Genomic DNA, 23,536 nt, shown 5'->3' on the forward strand with positions numbered 1-23,536 from the left:
TAGTAATAAGGAGGGATCTAGCCATTACTTGGTACCTATTTGAAACCCTTACGGGTATTGTATTTCAGATATTTTAGAGGGGTTGGGGCTACGAGTACCTATTAAGCACACTACGCACTACTGTGAGTACTTTCTCAGAGATCTACGCGCGCATTGCGCTCACTTAACAAATTCAATTGGAATTCTAGGTCTAAAGTGGCATTGTCCATTATTGTAAAAGAAAGATTTTGCTTATTTTTTATTTTATATCGTATTAGTGTTAATGGTAAAAAATAACGTATAAATAAATAATTTGTTTCACTAACTGGACATTTCGGGGGTTTTAGCAATTGTGTGAATTGATAGCATTTCATCTGCGATTACCAACTTAACGAATGCTCCCAGTAAACCTTCATATTGCAAGTTAAAATGTTCAACGTATATGGATACTATTGGATGAAAGTCTGTCACACTTTGAATAAACATTAATACATGTCTGTGGTGCATTATGACTATTTATAAAAAAGGCCAAAACCCTTGAGTTAAAAATAGAGATAAACCAGCAACCCCTGACCTCAGTACAAGCCGTGTCAAGTCTGTGGTCAAGTGACTACTGGCAGTAAAAAGCAAGTTTATTGTTTTTATACATCGTACATTTTTGACGTGAGTGTCATATAGAGGCAAAATTCTAATGTTTTAAATTTAGTCAGCGTTACATATATTCGTATCGAAAACGTCTCAATAGGTTATTTTGTCAAACAGAAAAAAGCCAATATGATCTTTGGTCTTGCGCTGTAATTGATAACTTTGTCAGTCAGGCTTATTTCTAACGATGAACCCGAAGGTGAGCGCAAAGATATAGGGAAAGGATCTCGGACTGCAGAAGTTTAATAAAAGGTTAACTCAAAAATCATTGTTTTTTACACATTTCTCTAATTTGAAATATGAAAGCGTTGTGTAAACATTTCGTGTTTCTAACCGAGCCAATTTTAACGCTTCTATGGTCTTAAAGTTATAATTATTCCATGCCTCTTAATTAAAAGTTAATTAAAAATCGGCAAAGAGCTTTTTCACCAATTTTGAGGTGCCCTAAAGATTAGCATAATTTGTTTGCAATTAGCATAACTTTATTTTGAAGGGAATATACCTCTTTTTAAAAGTGAAACTTCTATAGGCGCATGAGGGTAAACATTTTACGGATGAAACGCAAGAATAATAATAATAGCGTCACGAAGATGTGCAGCGTTTTTGTCGAAGAAAAGGGAGATAATGATTGAGACGGATTAAGAGAGAGTGAGAAAGGGCGAATGTAGCATGAAGCGAGAGTAGGGAGAAGCAAGCAAGTGAGGTAGATCGAGAGAGAGTGTGATAGAGCGAACATCACACACAGTGCCATCGAGCGCGAGGTGAGAGAGATTTAGTAGTTAAATATTAGATGGCAATTCTGTCGCTTAACGTATTCGCAGATTTTTTTATTTATTTATATTATCATTAGCATGTATACAGTGTGTAAACAGTGTGAATCTAGATATACAAATACATGCAGTGATCTTTTACTGGTTCATGATCATTTATTGGGGCTTTTACCTTAGTAAAAAATATTTTTTCAAAAAAGTTTCACTTTCATACATTTTCGCAGCATTTGCCTATGTGTTTCTTATAAAAAATCGGGCCATGCCATGCAAGTTTTGATACTCAAGGCAAGGTAGAGAGTTTTAAAGGTAAGCTTCAATGCAGGGTCTGAACTCAGTTGAAACCTAAAAAACTGAAGAATTGTGTCCATACATCTTGTGTACTTAAACACAATTTCCTTCAACTATTCTAATAGCATATTACCATAAGTATTGCAATTTAGCTTCACTTTACTACTATTGAAAAATATCTTCTATCTATCTGACTGTGAAACTAGGTTTAAACTTTGCACTAACAATACCATCTAGACTATTATAAAATAGATTTAATAATGGTTGTCAAAATTTAATGATAAATGACTGCGAGTGAGAGTGAAACTTAACTTTCGCCATTTATCTATACTATCAATCCGCCCCAACTTCCAGTTCTGACTTATTTATATTATTAAAATAACTAGGTACCTGTTTATTCAGGTTGTGGACCTTGAAATAGATCTTGGCAAATCTTGGGACATTAAAAAAAGCACAAATTCTGAACACTACTAAATAATAAAGTCACAGTTTAAATAAAAAAAAATGCTGGCTTCAAATTGCACTGAAAAGTACGTACTTCTTAGTTTAATTGGCCACACTAATAACAAGATTTTAGTAATGTCACACAATCACAATACATAGTGTTTTGGTATATTTTAATTAAATTTACCTTTACATTTCGTATATATTTTACAGTTTTAGTTATCTGTTCGAAGACTTTATAAGGAGATTTCCAACTGAAGTTGTAATTACTCATTTTGACAGCAAGCCGCTGTTGACAGTTGACTAGGATCATTGAGAAATGGATCCGGAAGATTAATCAGAAATCGCCAGACTATCAATCATCCCGTCCCTCAAACGCAGATCTTGTTTTTACGCTCAAAATTGCAAACACATTTTGATTAATTCCGAAACTATAAGTATACATATATACTGCACGCAGTTTTTACTATAAATTCATTGCTTATATTACCCACAACGGACCTATTGAGAGTCTAAACTGCTCAGTTTCCGCACTGTTCCGCACACAAAAAATTGCAAAAAATCTTTACTTTGACTTACAGTGACACTTACAAAACAATGTATTTAGAAAATACTTCTTACAGGTGAAAGACGTCGTTAGAATTAAGGTATACTTAAAACTCTAACGACCAGTGATTATGGAGCTTGAAGCTAGATTACCCAGTGTCTTGATCCCTATTCATGTCATTGAATAGCTTTAGCAATGAACTAATCAATACCTTATTATTTTGATAAACGCCCGTGTTCTACAAATTAGAATAGTTACCGACTTAAAAACCTCAAACCCTAAAAAGGTTCCCAATCCGACGTCACATAAATAAATGTATCGTACATGTAAATTTTTATATACACTACATATTCTTTGAAAAATTATATTCACGTAAATAATCTAAATGGATCTGAATGGTTCCCTAAACCCTTTGAAGTTGACATAATGTTTTGTCGTATAAAAACCTTTCATATAGATAATAAAAATGTATTCCAATTAAAGATGAAAATAAATTATTACTCATCATTTCTTGGTTCACTATTCAATCTATGATACTGGATGTTTCGAACATGATTTCAAGAGTATGAAGCACAAGTACCTATTGTTAAAAGCATATTTCCCTTAATTACACAAAACTGCATTTAACATGGTTTTTTTAAATATCCGCTTTCGGTCCGGAAATAATTAAAAAAAACCTCTTGCTTAAAGGCAGTAATCGATATGTAATTATTTAAGATACATATTTAACTACTACTAACGTATAATTGATCCAAAAGTAAGTTTAGTTAATAAAAGTAATATAAGTAATCTTACTTAAAATATTAGGTCCTTACATATGAAATTGGCGTTTTGTATGGGAGGAACAAAAAGTCGAATATTTTTAAATATAATATATTTAATTAATCAAAGTATGAACCATTGTTTTCTATGCACTTTTGCCATCTCATAGGTAGTTCATTGATCCCTTTACTAAAAAAACCAGTCGGTCAATAAAATCTGTGAAAAAAACAGGAGAAAAAAACAAATGAATGACGGTTATCGAAGCACAAATACATGAGAAAATAGCTGTACAAATTTGAATTGGGAATTCCTTACCAAAGAGGAGAACATCATGACTAAAGTGGCCAGTACGAAATACGCCAATTTCATATGTAAGGACCGAATATAAAAAATCTTTACTGGGCATAATATGTATTAATGTCGACAACTGTGCAAAAGTGACTAAATATAAATCTAGATGACCTATAAGCCTAACAATAGGTCTGTTAAGTTGCTTATACTGTAACCCCAACAATAGGTCTGTTAAGTTGCTAATACTCTAGCCCTAACACAATGCTGTTACTATATATTAGTACTAGATTTCACTATCTCGTAGTTCTAAGGATTCAAAGTTTAGAGAGCTTAAAGTTATCGAGCAGGCGCACAACGATAATTAAGAGCTTGCTCTTAATTATACGGTTAAGTCCTCTCAGTTGGCTATGAGAAATGAAGATCTCCTATACCTAATCCTCAGATTTCTATATCTGTTTCACGATCTTTCGTTTTTGATTTATAGGTATATATCCGCCTTCAGCATTCTTGACGCTCAATTTTTCGGGTCTATGATATGCGTGTGCTATAGTGACAAAGTCACGATGTTTTCGTTCATCGTACGACCGCGTATTACAAGAGTGGTGCACAGCTGGTCATAGAACTCAGGGTTTAGAGTCGGACGAAGCAACTAGGCTAACACTGCTCATAATATAGTTCTCGTATATTAAATAACTCGTACAAATGGCAAAGTCAAAGCATATTCATTCCGCGTTTAATTTACCCAACTAAAAAAACTATTCTGTAAATTTTATATAAAATAGTACAATACATCCCTGATAAAAAAATGTTGAAGAGTTTTTATAAAAATATAACTTATCTCTGCGTATATTTTGATGTAATATTAATGCGGTCGTTACCACGACTACGGTGTGACAACATGGCGCTGTTTGCTTATCATTCATTCATTATTTGTTTTGTGATTTTAAACAAGATTGACTGAAAATTAATCAACTATATAATATGACTGTACATTTTGAAGTGTGTAACGATGTAAAGAAGTTAATATTTATTTTATTTTATAAAATTATGTATGTAATAGATCAACAAACTTGTATCATTTTGATCTAAAATCTCCCGACCCCCTACATACAACAAATTCCTTACAAAATAATAATCAAACATTTAACAATTTTTATGAGTAAAGGAACCCTTTCTATTATGAGGAAACGGAAAATTTACGTTATATCCGGTTGTGACACGAAAATATAACAAGCGTCACTGGCGAGCATCCGGCTTTTGTAAGCTTATGAACGTGTCTTATTAATATTATATGAAGGCACTCGGCAACTTAAACGTATCAATATACAAATAATAATTAAAGATTCATGATCATTTTTATTAAGATATTATAATAATATTATAAATATATGTATATTGTAAAGTTTATGAACACAGGGGATTGAAATTTTGAAAATTAATTTACACATTGATAATCCCTTTCAATAATTAAAAAATACGGTAAGACAATTAAAAAAAAAAACAATTTTTTACCGGATTGAAGATATGTGTCTATGTATAACTCATAATTATTTTACATAATTTTAAATTTCTCCCGATGTTTCGCGTGCTTTACAGCGTGCGTGGTCACGGTGACTGAAAATGATAAACTAATACGTAATATATGTAAAACAATTATAAGTTTATAATAATACATACCTTCAATCCAGTAAAGAAGTGTTTTCTTTAAATGTGTAAAATCTATGTTAACAAAAGACAATACTAAGGTAAGAAATGTCTTTATCTAAGCAAAGTATGTACTTTTAAAACTTATTTACCTACATGCAGCAATAATCGTGTTATTGTATGTAAATCGTATGTGTTAGTATGTAAAAAACGGTACATTATTTACTATTATAATATTAATGACATAAATATATTTACTTTATAACTCAAATAAATATTATTGCATGTAAATTGATTAAACGGCCGTATTGTGTCGCGTATATAATTTAAGGCACTTTATTATGATGATTTCTGGAGGGTTGTAGCTTTTTATTTTAATATTCTATAAGTATTATAATAAATTGGTTTTAAATATAGACGGTAAATAAAAATATCTTTTAAAACAATTCGTTCATTACATATTAGTTTTATTTCGATATGATTTTTGTTCGAGACTGGATTTATGGATATTTGTTCTAGTATTCGAAAATTATTCTACTTGACTTTTGGAACATAAAAATTGGATTCGTAATGAATTTATAAAAATGGCTATTCCCTGCGTAAATTTAAGCATTATTTCGTTGCGGAGTTATTTCAAAATATGATATCTCAAATCTGATAAACAAGGACAAACTTAAATATTTGTGATAACGAATTAAGTTGCATTTATTCAATCCTTATAATAACTGTTTGTAAATCCTTTTAATATATTTGTGGAGAACCGTTCTCATAAAGGGATTTAAAACAAAATTACTCATGTGATTTGATTTATAGTGAAACCTTAAAGGATAGATAATGGCATGCTGTCGCGAACTCATTTACTTTTACTGATACTGATATTGTCTAAATTACGCAAAAAATCGCATTTATTTAAAATGTAAGGCAATAGTCTTCTATAATTATTTATTTGTTGTTTAATAATTATACGATTAGAAGACTTATAGAAAATACATATAGAAATCACAAGTTGTTTGGTTAAATCACCAAATTAGCACAATTCACGACTGAATACTCATGTAACGTTTCCGGTTTAATTAGTAGAGTGTGGTGACCATGTTAACTATAATTATTATTATTATAAACTCAAAATAACTTTTACAAGTTCACTTATGAAAGTCAACAGAAAAGATATTATATTTGTACTTACTATAATTGTACTACCCATTCAGTGGCGTTATAACCCGTATCTGATTTGGGCCCGATATTTGTGCCATTTTACTTTAAAGTAGACAGTCATGGACATTTATGGATCTTTAACACACATGTCAGCTTTCTCCATTGCTGTACAAACAAAATCATTGATGCATATTTTAACGAAATCTCGCAGTTGAAAATTATCGTTTCCTGGAAGGTTATCGCTGAAACAATAAATGTATTCTTATTTACCGAATACATCGTTCATTTCCCAAATATTAGTTTTAAATAAATAGTCCCTTACAAAACAAAGTAACAAGCTAGAGTTTCAAATTGTGGCACACCAAACCGCACTCACGGACCGAAGTTTGTTGAGTAACAATCAAAACATTCAAGTAACTAAATATCATTTCAAATTGTTCTACTGTGACACTGTTTTATTATGTTTTACGGCCACCAGCGTAATTACCTCGGAACAGTGCGTGTGGTTTCATTCTATGAACATTTATTTTTCGCTTTTTCTCTTTACGAAGAGTTTATGATTTATATGGCAAGTATTGGGCATATTAAAAAATTAAATAAATCCTACGATTATAATGCTTATAATGTAATGGTGAAAATCCCATTTAATAATCTTATTTAGGACTAAGGGACTTGGCAGACCCTCTTGTTAGTAGTAGTGCAGTAAATCACCGTTATATCGCGGAAATACTAAAGCTAATCTTTCAAATTTACATAACGATATATATGCGAAATATACATAAAGAAGTACATAAAGGCACTCGTCCCTTTTGACATTTAATCCTTATCTGCGGTCTGTTTTCGCCCTAATCTACGTTTCATGTTTTGGACAAAGGCCCCCAGTTATATTTAATTACGTCGTAGTTAGCGGCCATTTTGAACAATTTTGCATTAATTTTATATGCTACTTAAAAATATGATGTTAGAAACCTCAAACGCGAAGGTGTGGAATAGAATGATGTTAAAATTACTTTTATTTTTACTTATAAAGCCTTAGACAACTCTTAAAGCCCAGAAAACTTGAAAACTGCTTCTTTATACAACATCGAAATTAAACCATATTAAGAGCATTATAGACAAGATCACGATAAATAGGAAGACTGTTATAAAATAAATCAATATTTTTATCGTATTAATAATTCAGTTGTCGGAGATAGCTTATTCTCAGAAGCATTAGTAGCGAATATGCGAGCCGTGGGCAGACTTTTACTTTTAGCACATCTAGGATTACAAAGAAAGGAAAATTTTGCTAGAAGTTCTGTATAAGTATTAAAGTTCAGTACCTTATATAAGTAAACAAGGTCAATAAAGACACGACGAAGTTTTAAGGTATCTAATTGGATATAGTCTAAACAATCCTCGTACGGATGCTGCTTTTTGAGTGATTAATATTGATTAATCACTCATTCAATCAATCATTGATATTGCGGCGTGTCAGTTTTTCGGCGTTTGGTTATTTCAAATGTTAAACTGAAAATTCTAGTGCAATAAACACATGTATTTATAAACCGTAATATTTTTCATGTTCTCAATAGAATTATGATCAAACAGAAACACAGACTAACCCTTCATAAGCCCTAATCACTTTTGGCTTGGCAAGACATTAATTTTGGAATAAAAAGTATAAGAAATCTTTTAGAGGGTGATTTTGAAAACCATCCCATTGTTAAATATGTTATTTAATATCTTCGAAACATAAACTAAAGCTATAAAACTTTCTAAAAATATCTTAGTAAGATTCTTATATCTGTTAAAAATTATATCACGATATGAAAAATCTTACAGCGGTCTACTAAGATTAGTAAAACTTACGCATATATTACGTTATCAACGAAATGCATACGCAAACTAAGATATCTTATCCAGCAGGAGATCATTTTCAATAGAAGTTTGTAATTGCGAGGACACCGAGTGCCAAAAAATCAACGACCTACTAAGCTATAAAAGAAAGAATAACAAATGGAAAAAATGTTATCAGAGGTAAAGACCTACCATATAAAGTTATAACACTACTGGATTTTTATAAAGCATTTCTTATGTCACAACGCGATCTCAAAATAGACACATCTACAAATTCACCAATACAACCTAAGTCGTAAAAACCAGGGTTGAAAATAATTATGTACTTAGTTGCAATACGCTTGTTTGACTGCGTCTAATTGACAACTTGAGCTTGGGGCTCATTAACGACAAGAATAGTTTCTACAAGGAAACATGAAGCTTGTTAATAATCACCTATTATATCGAATCTAGACCATAATTTTGATCACATTTATTTTATACACAAGTTGGTGATTAGCCTTCTGTGATACACATGTATATGAGATATGCCGGTTTTCCCACGATGTTTACTTCATTAAAGCAGCGAGTGTCAGATACGCACATAGAAAGATGTTTGGTGTAGCCAAGGTTCGAACCTACAACCTCAGGGATGAGAGACGTACGCTGAAGCAGGTGAACACTGCTTTCAGTATTGTTAAAACCAGTTTTATTTCAAGTTACTATCACGGGCGATAAAATTTATATCCCTTATACATATTTACATAACTTGATGTTTCGATACAGCAGTTGTTTCCTCGAAAGACTTCCTTTATTTTTATTTAAAACAATTCAGCTATCATTAGAATGAACTGTTTAACAGCTGTTTAAGGAACGCATATCAGTGTTGGACTTGACTCATTATTACTTTGATATGATTAAGCTTTTTGAATTTTATAAAAAGTAGTCAATATAATATATAATATTTTCAAATAAAGCTTTTTTATTCCTAAGCGAGCTTAAAACTAGTCCAGTATTGTAGTTTTCCAGATTTTATTTATTACAAATATATTGCTTGCTTTTTCTCTTAATTCATTCTTAATTAGAATTATTTAGTGGCCTTTATGTTAGGAACTCTTCTATTGTCTTATTTTCTTGATAAAGAACAATACAATTTTCTTTTATGTTAGCGTGGATTAATTAAATAGAATTAAAATAGTAATTTATAAACCTGCTGCAAAAAATCAAGTTTTCTAAGGCTTAGACCTTTTAATGTAACGTATGAATGGTAAAGACTTTCAAAAATATAATGACATTGTAAAACTGTTTTCATGTTCGAAATTCAAATATAGCGAGTTTAGATGAATACTTTGTTTTAATTAATCCACCCTTAATTTTTCACTACAGTTGTTAACAGACATCTCTTTATAGTTTCGTTGCTTTTTTAAAGGTTCTATTTAACTTCATTAAAAGATTATATGTTGAAGTTGTCTTCGATTTTTTGGAGTAAATAAAAATATAATACATTAAAAAAGGAAGAATATAACCTACTTAAGGCGATTGGTGGCGTTAATATGGCAAAACTTCAGCAGTCTCAGAAGTACGATTGATGAGAAACCTGGAATTATGTAAATGATATATTAAATTCGCATTTAGAAGTTTTACTTGTAACCAAAGACAACAAAACTAAAACCTCTATGGAAAATTCACTATTGTGACGTGTAGAATTATTCTTATAAAAGTGATTAAATACGAAGTTGGCTACTTGTTGAGTGCGTCTAATTGTAGACGCCTTTAGATCTAATGAGCTGAACGGCCTTAATAGTTTCCACGCCAGTGCGTGCTGGCACGACGTAAATTCAATGGATAAGGCGTTAATATCTCGAACTTTTCAGGAGTTTCTTGAAGATAATAAAAGTAATTTACGTTCTGATTTGTAAATTATTGATGAACTAAGTTATTCTTTTATACTTTGTCAGTTTACTAGTTAACACAAATATCAGGGCTGGCAACGCAATCGCGAACCCTCCGGCATGAGTCTGACCGGTCCTGAGAGACTTAACATCAGATGCCTCCTGCCAGTTTTTTCCCTGTTCTATAAAAAAAATCCAAATCTCTTTCGGTCAAAACAATTTTGGTTCTGGCTTGAAGCTAGAGAATCATGTTCATCTACTCGCTATACATCCATCAATGTAAGCGGCACAGACTTGAAATTAATTGCATATTATCCTTTATTATTATAACCACAATACCTTCTCTTCATATATCAAATATTATATTTAATTTATTTGTATTAATAACATATTTTTGTAATAAATACTAAGACAAGGGTGTATGTCACTTGTTAACTATTACATAGCATTAGTTACATTAAATATGTTTACAAACAGGGCAATCAGTGAAGTTTAGATGTCTGCACAAAACTTTAGTCATCAAATAGTTGCTAACTTAGTAGTTTCGAAGCAATAACATTTACTTTGACGCGAAATGCGATTGAAGTTGCACGTGATTTGTACATTCAACCCTATGCACAAATTATGCGGGAAAAAGTAATTTATTTGGTAACGATGTATCGGTGTATTAAAAACATAAGTATTTTAGTTTAATTGTTAGCACAATAGTATATGTATATCTTAAATAATTTATTATATCTAGATATAGATAGAGGTCTAGATAGTATATTAGAAGACAGTCGTGTTGAATGAACTAACGAAAATACAAATGGCGCAGTTTCGTAAAAAAATATTTAGCTTATTACAATATTGTGCATAAGAATAGATTTAATTGTAGCTTCGTAACTCCTGGCTACGAGTGTCATGTCCCGTAGCTGAAGTCTACGGTTAATCATACCGGCTCAAGCGGACTTGCACGTGATTTACTTGTTTTTTTTTTATTTATCAATCAGACCGTTTCTTTATTAATTATCGAAGCGGAGTCTATTAGATATACTCTTTTTTCTCATTTATTAACTACTGTGCACTAACAGACTTTCATTCTATGTGCGCATTTAATATTCGTCCCAACGGAAAACATCGTGAGAAAACCGGCTTGTCTAAGACCCAAAAAGTCGACGGTGTGTGTCAAGCACAGGAGGTTGATCATCTTCTTACCTATTAGATTGGTAAATTATCATGTAACAGATAGAGAAATCCGGCCCGAATTAGGGCCCTACCTAAAAAAATTGTAGTGCCACTGATCTTTTTTACGTTATATGTTATTTACTTTAAACGTTATTCAGATTTATTCATTCATTTATATATTTCAGAAGTAAAATTGTCTTTAAAAACTAAACTTCTTTTCAACATTATTTACGAATCGATTTCGATAATACGTAGACGGCTACCTAATTAGAATACACCAGATTTAACAAATAATAATAACACGTTATTCCCACATAATATTTTGATATAATTTCAGCAAATCCTTTTATAAATGTTACCATTAAAGCAAAAGTCAAACAAAATATGAAAACAATATTCTTTTGTCGGTAAATATGGATTGTAATTGGCTATTGTACTGCTAGAAGCATCTATATATAAAAACACATAACGTAATAATCCAATTAAGACAAGTTTTAAGATATTTCTGTATGTGTTCCTTCTGTCTTACACAATTAAGAATATCTATAAAATAAAATAAAAAGCAGTTTATACTACGCTATTGCTTAAGAGTCGGAGTAGCTGACATGTCAAGTAATGTAATAAATGCGCATGTGCGTTACTTACAGATATCGTGTAGAGAACGGTGTAATGGTTGTAGCTCCTTAAAACATTTTGTCAAACAAAAAACTTTGCGATGAAAAAGAGTTGAGAGTGTTTTTCCAGTTCTCTCTCGTCCGTAGCTGATAAACGCCAAGGCGAGTTACAAGTTTTCAATAAGCTGACTGGCCCGGGGCATTCAACCTCCTCTGGTTACAAAGGTAAGCTTAATAATTTATCAAAGCAATGTTTAGAATTTGCAAACTGGTTTGCTTTATAATAGATAATTATTTTACGGGTATCTCCTTTTATTAACGAGAGAAGAAAACAGATGTAAATTTTCTATGATAAAATGTGGGAGTAAATTTTATGATAAAAATTGAGTTTGTTAAAATATAAAAACTGAAATGTTAAAGGTTAAAGAAATCGAGTAATTTTAGTATCTAAACCTATATGACATAGGTTAATGATGTTAAAAAAAATGATATTTTATTTAAAAACTAAGACGTTGAGTTTCTTTTTACATATACAGAGATTTTTATACATATAAACCTTTCTCTTTAATAATTATTATTGAAAACTGCGGAGAAACAGGAAGAACGCCTTTTTACGTGTCCATTATAGCTTATAGCGAATTTCAAAGGCTAGGGGAAGAAATATAACACTATGGTAATCTTATATTAAAGGCGAAACACTGGGCAAATTTGTATTTCGGATAGTCGGATTTCTTATAAAAAAAACTTAAAAAGGATATCGGAGGAGTTTGTGGGAATTGCTATTTTAAACTAAATTATAAAGCAGGTGAGTTTCCGGAGCGGATATTCACTTCTGGAAAATGGAAAACCTAGAGTAAAAATAGAGGATAAATAGGGAAGGATTGGACGAGGAGTGAGACAGGGAGGCCCTCTGTCACCAAGAATGTTTTCGGTTGTTCTGGAGGAAATATTCAGAAAACTAAATTGGAATAAATTCGGACTAATAATAAACGGTGAAAGATTGACCCATTTAATATTTGCAGACGATCTGATTTTATTGCAACACACGATGAATTGGAGAAGATGGTCACAGACCTTGACTCGGAAAGCAGGAGCAGTTTTCGGTCAAAGTAATGACATTACAGAAAGGGAATAATTCTATTAAATTAAAGGTTAAAGAATACATATCTCATACCTTGGTCAGACAATATGTATGAGAGATGCAACAAAAAAAAATTGACACAAGAATAGCAAAAGTATGGAAGAACTTTTGGGAGCTTAAAGAAGTCATGAAAGCAGAAAACGAGCATGGTTATTAAAAGAAAACTCTTGAATGCTTTCATTAACCTGTACTAAAATTTACATCTCAAACTTGGGCGCCGACTAAAATGCAGCGTACAAAGCTACAGGTGTGTCAAAGATTGATGGAACGACGTATAATAGGGAAGAAAATAATAAACAAAATTAATAAGAAAGACAACTAAGGTAACAGATGTTACAATAAAATTAAATCCAAACTAAGTTAAACATTTTTTTTTCGCGAAACAATCGCTTAATCTGAGATTTCAATCGTAACTTATTTGAATTTAACTAGCGACTTGCGTCTTACGGAATCTACCGGAGAGATATGTATAACTGCGGATTTTAATTTCCATAACCGTCATAGTCACGACAAAACTGACATACATAAGTTTATATATTCATGCAATGTACAAAACATCAACATCTTGTTCATGGGTCTCATACCACGACACTCGGGAGCATCGTATAGGCTCTTAAGTACAATTTAAATACACAATGTGTGAATTTTACCACAACACCACAAAAGTATGAAATAATTTTGTCTTCAAATGTATGGTAGTAATTTTCGTAGTACAAGGCTATCACTTTATCTGAGGTAGTATATCTTGGTACAGATGAGAACGATATATCAAGTGTTTTTAGCTGTACTTTCCTCCGCGACTGGAGTCGCGTTAGAACCATTAACTCCAATTAACCTGCTAGTAACAAATACGTAAATTTATATCTTTGGTTTCGGTTTAACATAATTGTAACATATTTATTTATTAGTAATCTTACAGCGAACATACATATTATAAAACAAAACACTAAAGCAATACTCAAAGCCAAAACAGATTGCACAGTTAAACAATATATATCAAAAAGAAAACATAGTCAGTATATTATTAGACGAAAGGAATAAAAATATACTGAAATTTAACACTAAACAAACGACAATTAACTTAATATATCAAAGAAAACTCTAAATTAAAAATGTATAAGTACACTTAAAAACACTTAAAAATGTATAATTCACTGACAATGTAATAATAATTACGTTTTTATTAAGATAAATAAATAAGCAAAATTACAGAAAGACGGTCAGTAGTCAGTCGTAAGTATACAATTTTTCTTTTTGTTACTTTTTACAGAATAAAGGTGTACTTTATCTTTAAATATTACGTGTAATGCGATAAATCTTAAAATATTCTTAATACATCAAAAAAGTCGACAATACAACAAGTTTACTCTACAAGCCAGACTGAAGACTGAATAATAGTTTAAAAATAAATGTGATTAATCCACCAGAATGGTAAGAGTGTGAAATCTGCTACATTCCCTCTTAAAAAACATACCATCATTATGGGCATCATACCAAGTGGGCAAAAAAATTAAAAAAAAAAACACATGATTAACCGTCATTCTTACTGTCTGACAAAATATAAATCGCCGTTGATTTCTGATGAAATTCTAACCAACCTAAAGATTTCATTGGTAAACATTAATTACTGTTGAGACGTAGCCTCTCCCTTTAATTATTTAGAACAAAAACAAAACTTTGCTCCGTCAGCTTAATTAATAAAGTTTTATTGTAAATAGTCAGATTTAATTGAGTGAGGTGTGACCCGTAAATGTATTGTCATAATATCTATAATATTAGCTTTATGTGCAGGTGCGTTACATATTAGTATTCTCTATTCCGCTCTGATTCTCGCTATCCTGATCCACGATCCACCTGTGTGTGTGTGTGTGTGTGTGATCCACTTTTGTGTGTGTCCATCGAACAGCTGGATGGCCTCTGTCGGTTTCTTTTTTGGTATAAGTGGTCTAAGCTAAAAATGTACTAGTTCACAGTTACTTATTTCCTCAGACGCTATGATCACATTGATTGGAATGAGATGATACATTTATTTATTTTTGATGTATTTTTTTTTCAAATTACACAAATAAACCTAGAAGTTATTTGGAAAAAGTAATAATTATATATAAAGATTACAACTGATATTCAGGTAATAAAGTGCACTTCAAACAGTTTAAGCACTGATGAATTGCAGGCTAATGAAGTGAACCCGGATCGTTGTTTGTGGCAGATTGTTGTTTGAAAATTAAACTATTTTAAGCTTGTTTCAACAACAAAATTCTGTATTTACGTGTATTGATCTTTCTTGTTTTAGAAAAAACGATCTTAAATTGAATGAAATCCATATTCAACTGGAAAAAATCACTTTTTACGGTAAGGCTCTTGTCGTTTAAATGAGAATTTCAAGAAACTTTTTTAAATAAACTTACATATATTATATATTTAAAGAATAATAAATTAAGAAGTAATTCAAAAACAAATAAAACATTTGGGTAACAGAAACATTAAAATACATCGCGGTGTTTCAATATAAAATATTAAGACCGTTGCGTCTAGACGATATAAATCTATTAGAGATTGTACTTATTGCGTTTTTTTACTCTTAATTTTTTAACTTAGTCGGAACATATTATGATATGGTCGAAAATAACCTAACGTACGGAATAATACATCGCACGTTAGTTCAACTACGTAATTATCAAATAGAGGGACGGCTATATTACAATGAACAATATTTTAAAATATTCAACATAAATAACAAATCCTATTCAAATAAAATAAAGTCTTCTTTCAGCAAAATATACTACCTACGATATTAAGGGTACTTTCCCTTGATATCCTATAGTCTTGAGACGCCCTGTTTATTTCTATGGCGTATTTTGTTATTGCGCTTTACAAATGCACAACGCTATTTATAGGTTAAATAAAAGAAATGATATTATGAATTGAGACGTTAATTATTTTAGCAGATAACAATTATTATGAGAATATTTGATATTAAGATCCGTGGAATAGACAGAGTATATGCCGTATTCATTAAGGGTACTCAATGTGTTGTCATGAAATTGAAACAGTAAGTAACGTTTTTAATACTGTATTATTATATATTAGCTTTTCACAGCAATACATATAAGTTTATACAAAAAACGCATCAACACACAAGAGTCAAACTTAAACCAACTTCTTTTGCGTCGAACAGCACTTCAAACTCACAGCAACAAATTTTAGAAAATGTGGCACATGACAACGCTAACTTACTAAATTTACTTCAAAAAAAGATATTTTTTAAATAGATGAACTATTTATTTTATTGAAATAATATCTTTTGCGGTCTACAGTTCACCAGTTTGAAAAATCTCAATTTGCTCACCGAACAATGGGTTTTCAGCGCTTGCATCGATCGACCTACTTCGAAAGCGTAACGCGGAATGAACCTTTCTAACATTGCGATACACATTTTGCTTATATTAATTACAACTATAATTGCGAGTAGAATAACTCTCAACTGTATCTATTGAGAAAGCTGCCGGTAACAGTAATGTAATGCTTTCACTTTCCAACTGTTTTCAAAAACAAATTTGTTACTTGCATAAGTATAATTCATATATATAAGTTAGTAATTAAAACGTTAACTAAATGTAAACAGTCATCCCACCATTGAAGCCAATATGAGCGCTTTAGTTTTTACCACACATAAATTGATTAATTTTACATTCTCGTTTCCGATATTATCTAATAACATATGTGTCACTTAGATTTACGAACTCTTTAATAAATCAAGTTAGTTTTTTGTTAACTCACCCCTAAGTTATCTTAGTTATAGGCTCATGTTTTAAACAATTAAAGCCAGTTGTTACGCAGCTTCAAACAATTTATTTTATTTAACATATATTTGTACATATCCATACAACAACTGCCACCAAATTTAATTAACGACTAACTCTTTTTTCAATTAGTCTCTGAAATATTTAAAAAATGCTGTGAGGCTGAAAATAAAATACACATGTTAAAGTAATGTTCTTTTCATGCATATTTTGATGTAGTAACCCCAAGGTTACGTAAAACAAGCTGTTATATCGTGTCCTAGAAATATTAGTCTGAAATCGCTCCATTAATTAAATTGTGAATCCAAGCAATAGGAAATTCCATCACTGGAAGCACATTGATTCAGTGGTTATTAGAGGTCAAACTTGACATTAAACCGGGCTCTCCAAAGTTATTGTCTATGAAAGTTTGATGTCGGGCCGATGTCCCAAAAATATCATTATTAGAAACCATAGATATTTTATAGGAGTATAAAAAATTGAAAACTACTTAAATATTAGTGTAACTTATTCATGTTTGTAACCATGGTCAAGCTATTGTTTTGGTGAGTTCTTGCTAACTCAAATAAACTATTGAGAAGATTTGATTGACCTTATTTATTATTTACATTTTTTTGTATTTTATTTATGCATATCTCATATTTTTACGTAAAGATTTTTGTTACTGTTATTGAATAATAAGAATGCAAGCTTCTATTTATCTTTATTAGCATTATGTATTTATTTATTTGTACTGCTAGTAAAGCATACATAGAAGAGAATAAATAGTTTACTTCTCCTAGCCAAATATAAGAAACTTTATTACAAAATATTTGTCTACCGAGTCATTTGACAGCAATACACAGCTATACAAAACACAATGTCTCAGATAAATCTTATTTCGGTCAACGAAACTAAAATTATAATCAGTTTTCACGGGCAGATGAAAAAACAATAGATGCCATCTCGCCGGAAAAAGTAATAAAAAAAGAATTTTTTTATTCACTAAAATGAATTGAAGAAACGAGACTGCCTATTATCTCAAATGAAACGTGATGAAGACTCGCTAAGCGTGAATTTTTTTTATAAATTATACTTTCATTTTAAGAAAAATTACGCGATTTAGCTGACGAATGCTCGCTTTGTTTCAAGGAAAAATTCGTGTTCTCTTGATTCCTTTTGCTATTTTTATCAATTTTAAACACATATTATATTATTATAAGCATTAAATAGAGTATTTAGTCTTTATATTGCGTTTACATCAGTACTGAGGATCGAAGTTGCTCGAAGTATTTCCAAAGTTTAATATTGGATTCCATCCTTGCTTTCCACTCTGTTTGCCCTTTAAAATTCAATGGTTATGAGGTATGACAGCTATTCCAGTGGCCTGGATCGCTGGCTTGAATTATTGGCGCGGAATGCCGCGAATATTGAGTTATCCTGAAGGATGTTTTGATCTTACAGTTTTCTAAGAAATTCTCTTGATGAGACTACTAATAATAATGTTTTTTTTTTATATTCGTCTAGATTATAAATCAGTTTTCTATTTGATGTATGATTTTAATACATATTAACAACTTCAATATATAACTAGACAGACTACAGGGCTCTAATATCTGCTATAACAATGTAACTTGTTATTTAATAAAGTAATTTTGAATATACTTTTAAAATAAATTGGCATTGTAATAAAGGGTTTGTGCGTAGTTATATATAGTACTAGTTAAATATTTTTGATATTCTTCACTCATTGATGCTGACAGCAGCTTAAAGCTTAAAATTTAAATTGATATCTCTGATATACGATAACGTCCTTATATATGTGAAATGAAGAAATTCTTATGGTCTAACGCATGCATATAACATAACTTCTCATTTTAAATGTAATATGTATGCGTTGTTAAAAGTATTACATAAATTAATTAATTACTCTACTTTTTAAATAATTAAGTAGGAAATAAAAGCTTGGTTTAGTAGACGTTCCGTAGCCAACGTAGTAAGGTTCGTAGACTGTGGGTCGTAAACCCGTAGCGGCACCACATAAACAGGTTTACGATCAATTTAGCTTGATATGTCGTCAGAATACCTATGGCATGTGAATTAACTTGATTAGGAAACTATGTTGAGTTCTTTATAGCGCTACTAATAAAAGACTAATGTAATATAGCTTAGAGGTTTCCCCTGTATTAAAAATTATATAATTTCTTGTTAACAATAAAAGGCGCGTACTCAACAAAAATAGAAACATTTTGAAGGTTTTTGATTTTTTTACGTTGAATTTGTGATTTATTTTTGACACAGCACATTTAATATATTTATACATAAACTATATAAGTAATACTGAGTCATTTAGGCAAATAGCTTAAGTTAGGTTGTTTTATACCTCGGGCTACGAAGCTTATGAGTACTCGACCGAAACCTTTATGATATGGCGAGTTGGGCGATATTTCTATAACATTTGAACTTCCTTAGAAATAACATTGCTATTTAATTTTCAGAGACCAAAGGAGGTTCTTTGGATTTATATACCTTGAGCCAAAACAATATTTGTTCAGGCAGCATATTTATGTATAGTACAAACATTTTACGTATATTTGATATTCTATTATTAATTTTATTCCCGTCTCAATCCCTTATTATTGATAAACAACTAAACACTAATTGGTCTGAACTAAAATTAGCACAACACTAATAATGTTTGACGTCTGCTAACTAACGGCTAAAAGCATTTACGGTTAATCGACCTCTGCCTGTTCAGCCCTTTTGGGTATACCTATTAAAGGGACGTGTCAACTTTGATTTGTTTGTTTAAGGAGGCTCGTGAAGGCTAAAGGGAAAAGGGAAACTTCGAGGATGTTACCGACAAATTTTCTGATGAGATTTAACTTTCAAAGTAATATTTTTATAGGACTGTTTACATCTATAAACGAGGAAATCTAATAGGTATTTATACCTATAATATGAAGAAACTAAAAATAATAAACCCATTTTGTTTCCTATAATTGCATAAATATATAACATATAGTCTTATTTATATGTGTGTTTGTAATAGTTTTTATATAATATTATTGGAACCCCTTGATAGCTCATTATTCCAAAACCTGCAGCCAACATATATATTATTTGTTCAATGTATTTAAGCAAAGAAATTTCCGTCTAAGATTGATTTTTGACCGAAGAGAGATTTTTTTTATTGTTTTCACCACCCATTCTGGGTAGGCAAAGGGAACAATGCCCATACAGCCAAGTCTTCAGTAGAATTTTTTTATCGATATGAAATGAAATGAAACCTAACCTAGCTCATTAAATCTAATATTGTACAAATTAGTAGCTTCTTTTTAGAAATATTTGCATTAATCATAAAAGCTTCGTGGTTAGTTTTCTTTTTAATAGACCTTACTTTGACAAAGGAAACGCGCGAGTGCGGAAAAGGTAAAGAAAAAGCACGAGAGTGTAATAGCCCACATCCCGAACGCTATACGTCCCTGCAATACGCCACTTTTTGAGCAACTGTATTAAAAATATATTTTTTGTGTCTTGATACACCGCTTAGATACAGCATTCATAAAAAAAGGTTATCGGTGGTTGCAAAAAATAGTACTGAGCGAATTACATCGATCAAATACAAATTTCATCAGTACAAAATTAATCATCACGCGTGTAAATTATCGATGGTCGGTTCTAAATCGAGCTTACTCCGTGTTTACGATAGCTCTCGTATAGGCAATTATTGTAAACAGTACAATGAACTTTTATGTAGTTATCTTTAATGGTCGTCTCCTAACATATAGGATTTAAAAAGGAATTTCTATTAGGATTTTACATTTGTGTTCATAATTATGTGCTTTATTTCTATATTCTTATTTCTAAAAAATTTAGGCATTTTAGTACTTTTAATCAAATTATGCAACATATAAGTTGATGCTTATTTTTAAATACAATTATTTTTAAAAGGTTATTCTGAATAAGTGAAAAACTCGTACAAAACTTGCAAGCACAACTACTTGGCAACTTTTCAACTTCTCTATTTGCAAAGTTTTCCACATTTTCAAGAAGTAGTTTTATTTGCAATAAACCCAATGAATCCTGTACTCGCATACCGCTTGAAAATGAAATTATTAATAGCGAAAGAAAGCCTATGAACGAACGAGCTGAAGTTGTTTCGTTGGAGGCTTTAACCTCATGAACTGTTAGCTGGAATTAAAAATATCTTCTTTGTATTGAAATTTCATTTATCGGGAAAGTAAGAAAAAAAATTTCGATTAAAAAGAGTGGCGGAGAGTTTATTGCCAGCTCTTCTCTTCCGTTCTACGCCCTTGATTTGAGAACTGGCAATAAATGTAAAATTAGAAGCATTTCATATACATATACATTTAGTATCGGTGACCTCAGAGCTGGTGCTTTCTTCGCTCGAGTATTATTACTTGTAGTTGTGTAGTATCGCAAAAAGGGAAGAAATGCTGCCAGCGTTAAAGGTCCACTTGCCATAGGGACCAATCTTTGGAAAATTTGTTTTAATTTTTTATTTATTCATTTTGCATTATTATTATTATTGCTATGTATTTTAAGATATTGTTATGTTTAGGTTTTAATAAACGAAGTATTATTTTTCAATCATCAAAATATAGCTAAATATTAATCTCCTGAGGTATATGTATAGGAATAAGTAATGCTGCGTTAGTATGGGTGTGTGATTAAAGGTGGTAAAATGTCATAGAAAATTTTATAAATTTCGTTTTAAATATAAATATAGTAAGATATAATAAGCATAAAGTATAAGCTCCTTTTCGTAATAACAACGGGGATATTAAAATCCCTTAAAAGATAAAATCCTGGATTAATCTTTGTAGACTTTGAAAGCTTTTGTTTTTAAAACGTTTTTATTTTCAGAAATAAAAGTAAATCTTATTAAAAAAAGAAAAAACGAAAGAATATTTTTTAATTTTACTTTTATAAGTATTATGTATGTTATGCCTTTTTCTTTAAATCAACTAATAATAATCATAACTATCGTAACTGTAAAGTAGAAATATAAAGTTTCCTAATAGAGGTCATCACCCAAGGGAATTATATTACAATATTTACTAAATCTTAGGAAAGTGAATTTTCGTAACATATTTTGTTACATAGAAATGATTGATGAGGTAACGTCGCTTTGATGTTAAGCTAGTTCTTAAAATGTGCTTTGTTATTAAGTGTATATTTAGTAAAACATATTTATTCAGCTTAAAATATACTATTTATTATACGAACTTATAAAGCCTAAAATTTTAAGCTTTTGTGTACATTAAGGGAATATCACAATAGTTTAGTACATATTTGTGTTAAATATAATGCGTTATATTTCTCCATATAATGCAAAGCGTTACTTTATTATTATTATTACATTGTGTACAAGATCGGTGAAGAGTTTCTTGACCTTTCCTCTCGCTCGCCACGCCTTTTATTTAAAAAGAAGTACTAAGATCTTGGTTTTTTTTTAATATTTACGTTCATAAGTGTACATAGATAAAAAATACGATAATCTTCAATTCAAATTTATCAAATCAATCAAAAATATTGAATAATAATAGTAAACAGCCAACATATATTCGTGTTGTTACAATTTCTGTATATATTAATGTAAATTGAGGTTTTTTAGCTGCAAATATCATCTAACAACATAAATATTATCCTTGCGTTCGTAGGTTTGAACCTCGGTGGTAAACCGATGTACTTTCTGCCTATTTGTGTATTAAACATCTTTTATGTCAGGCACCAAAGGCTTATCACCTACTAACTAATTAGAAAAATTATATCACGGAACATATACAGGAACGTGAGGCCCAGACCTAAAGTTTGCAGCACCACTGTTTTTTTTCTTTGCTTATTTGTTTCTGGGTTTTCGTTTGACATAATCTTATATGGTAAATACGTACGTACTTTTTTCGTACGTATTTCTATAGGAGATTAAGGGGCCGCATTATGAGTTATTGACTAAGCTGTAAGGTTAAGCAAAGGAGATAAAAGTGGTGCTCCAAGATAAAAACGAGTATTTTTTATACCTGGATGATCTTCCGTACACAAACAAAAACCTCTTTGAACTCTGCTAGTTCTATACCGTATATATTTGTAAAGTTTATGCCCTATTCCGTCTAGTATGTATCAAATAAAGTATTAATTTGTCTCTTTTCATAACATCATAAACACTTTTAAACAGAAAGAGATAAAATAGTATTTTAGTTAAAATTATAGATTGATTTAGTTTTTAATTATATAGAACCTGTACAATAGAGCGTTAGTTAAATTTAAACTAGTTTCAAGTTCTATGTAAAAAAATCCTGTATGAAACTTGTCATTTTTGACAATGCTCGAAATGAAGTTTTGACTTAGGATATAAATTGGAACACAGGCCATACTAGCAAGTAACTCGTTGGTAGTGTAACGCAATATCAGTTTTAATGCTTCGTACAACCTTAATTGCCGTGTTAGTTAACTGAATTAGTTTGAGTTGTTGACAACACCAAGTTAGCCATCTGGTGTGCAGTCCATGGAATTAGAGCAATGTATCTAGGATATTCTATTACGGATGGCTTTCTAACAAAGCCACCATTGCCA

At 30.8% G+C, this 23,536-nt stretch overlaps 1 protein-coding gene and 1 long non-coding RNA gene across 2 annotated transcripts in view; both read left to right on the forward strand.

Moving 5' to 3' along the window:
* LOC123708368 (diacylglycerol kinase eta) overlaps window positions 1–23,536 on the forward strand; it is an 86,032-nt gene that overhangs the window by 18,777 nt on the left and 43,719 nt on the right. The gene's annotated exons all lie outside the window — the stretch shown is intronic.
* On the forward strand, window positions 650–3,408 carry LOC123708373. Its single transcript, XR_006753597.1, has 3 exons — window positions 650–876; window positions 2,085–2,212; window positions 2,340–3,408. It is a non-coding gene; the product is annotated as an uncharacterized LOC123708373 (long non-coding RNA).

The sequence above is a fragment of the Pieris brassicae genome, chromosome 4 (genome assembly GCF_905147105.1).
Source record: "Pieris brassicae chromosome 4, ilPieBrab1.1, whole genome shotgun sequence".
Classification (NCBI taxonomy): domain Eukaryota; kingdom Metazoa; phylum Arthropoda; class Insecta; order Lepidoptera; family Pieridae; genus Pieris; species Pieris brassicae.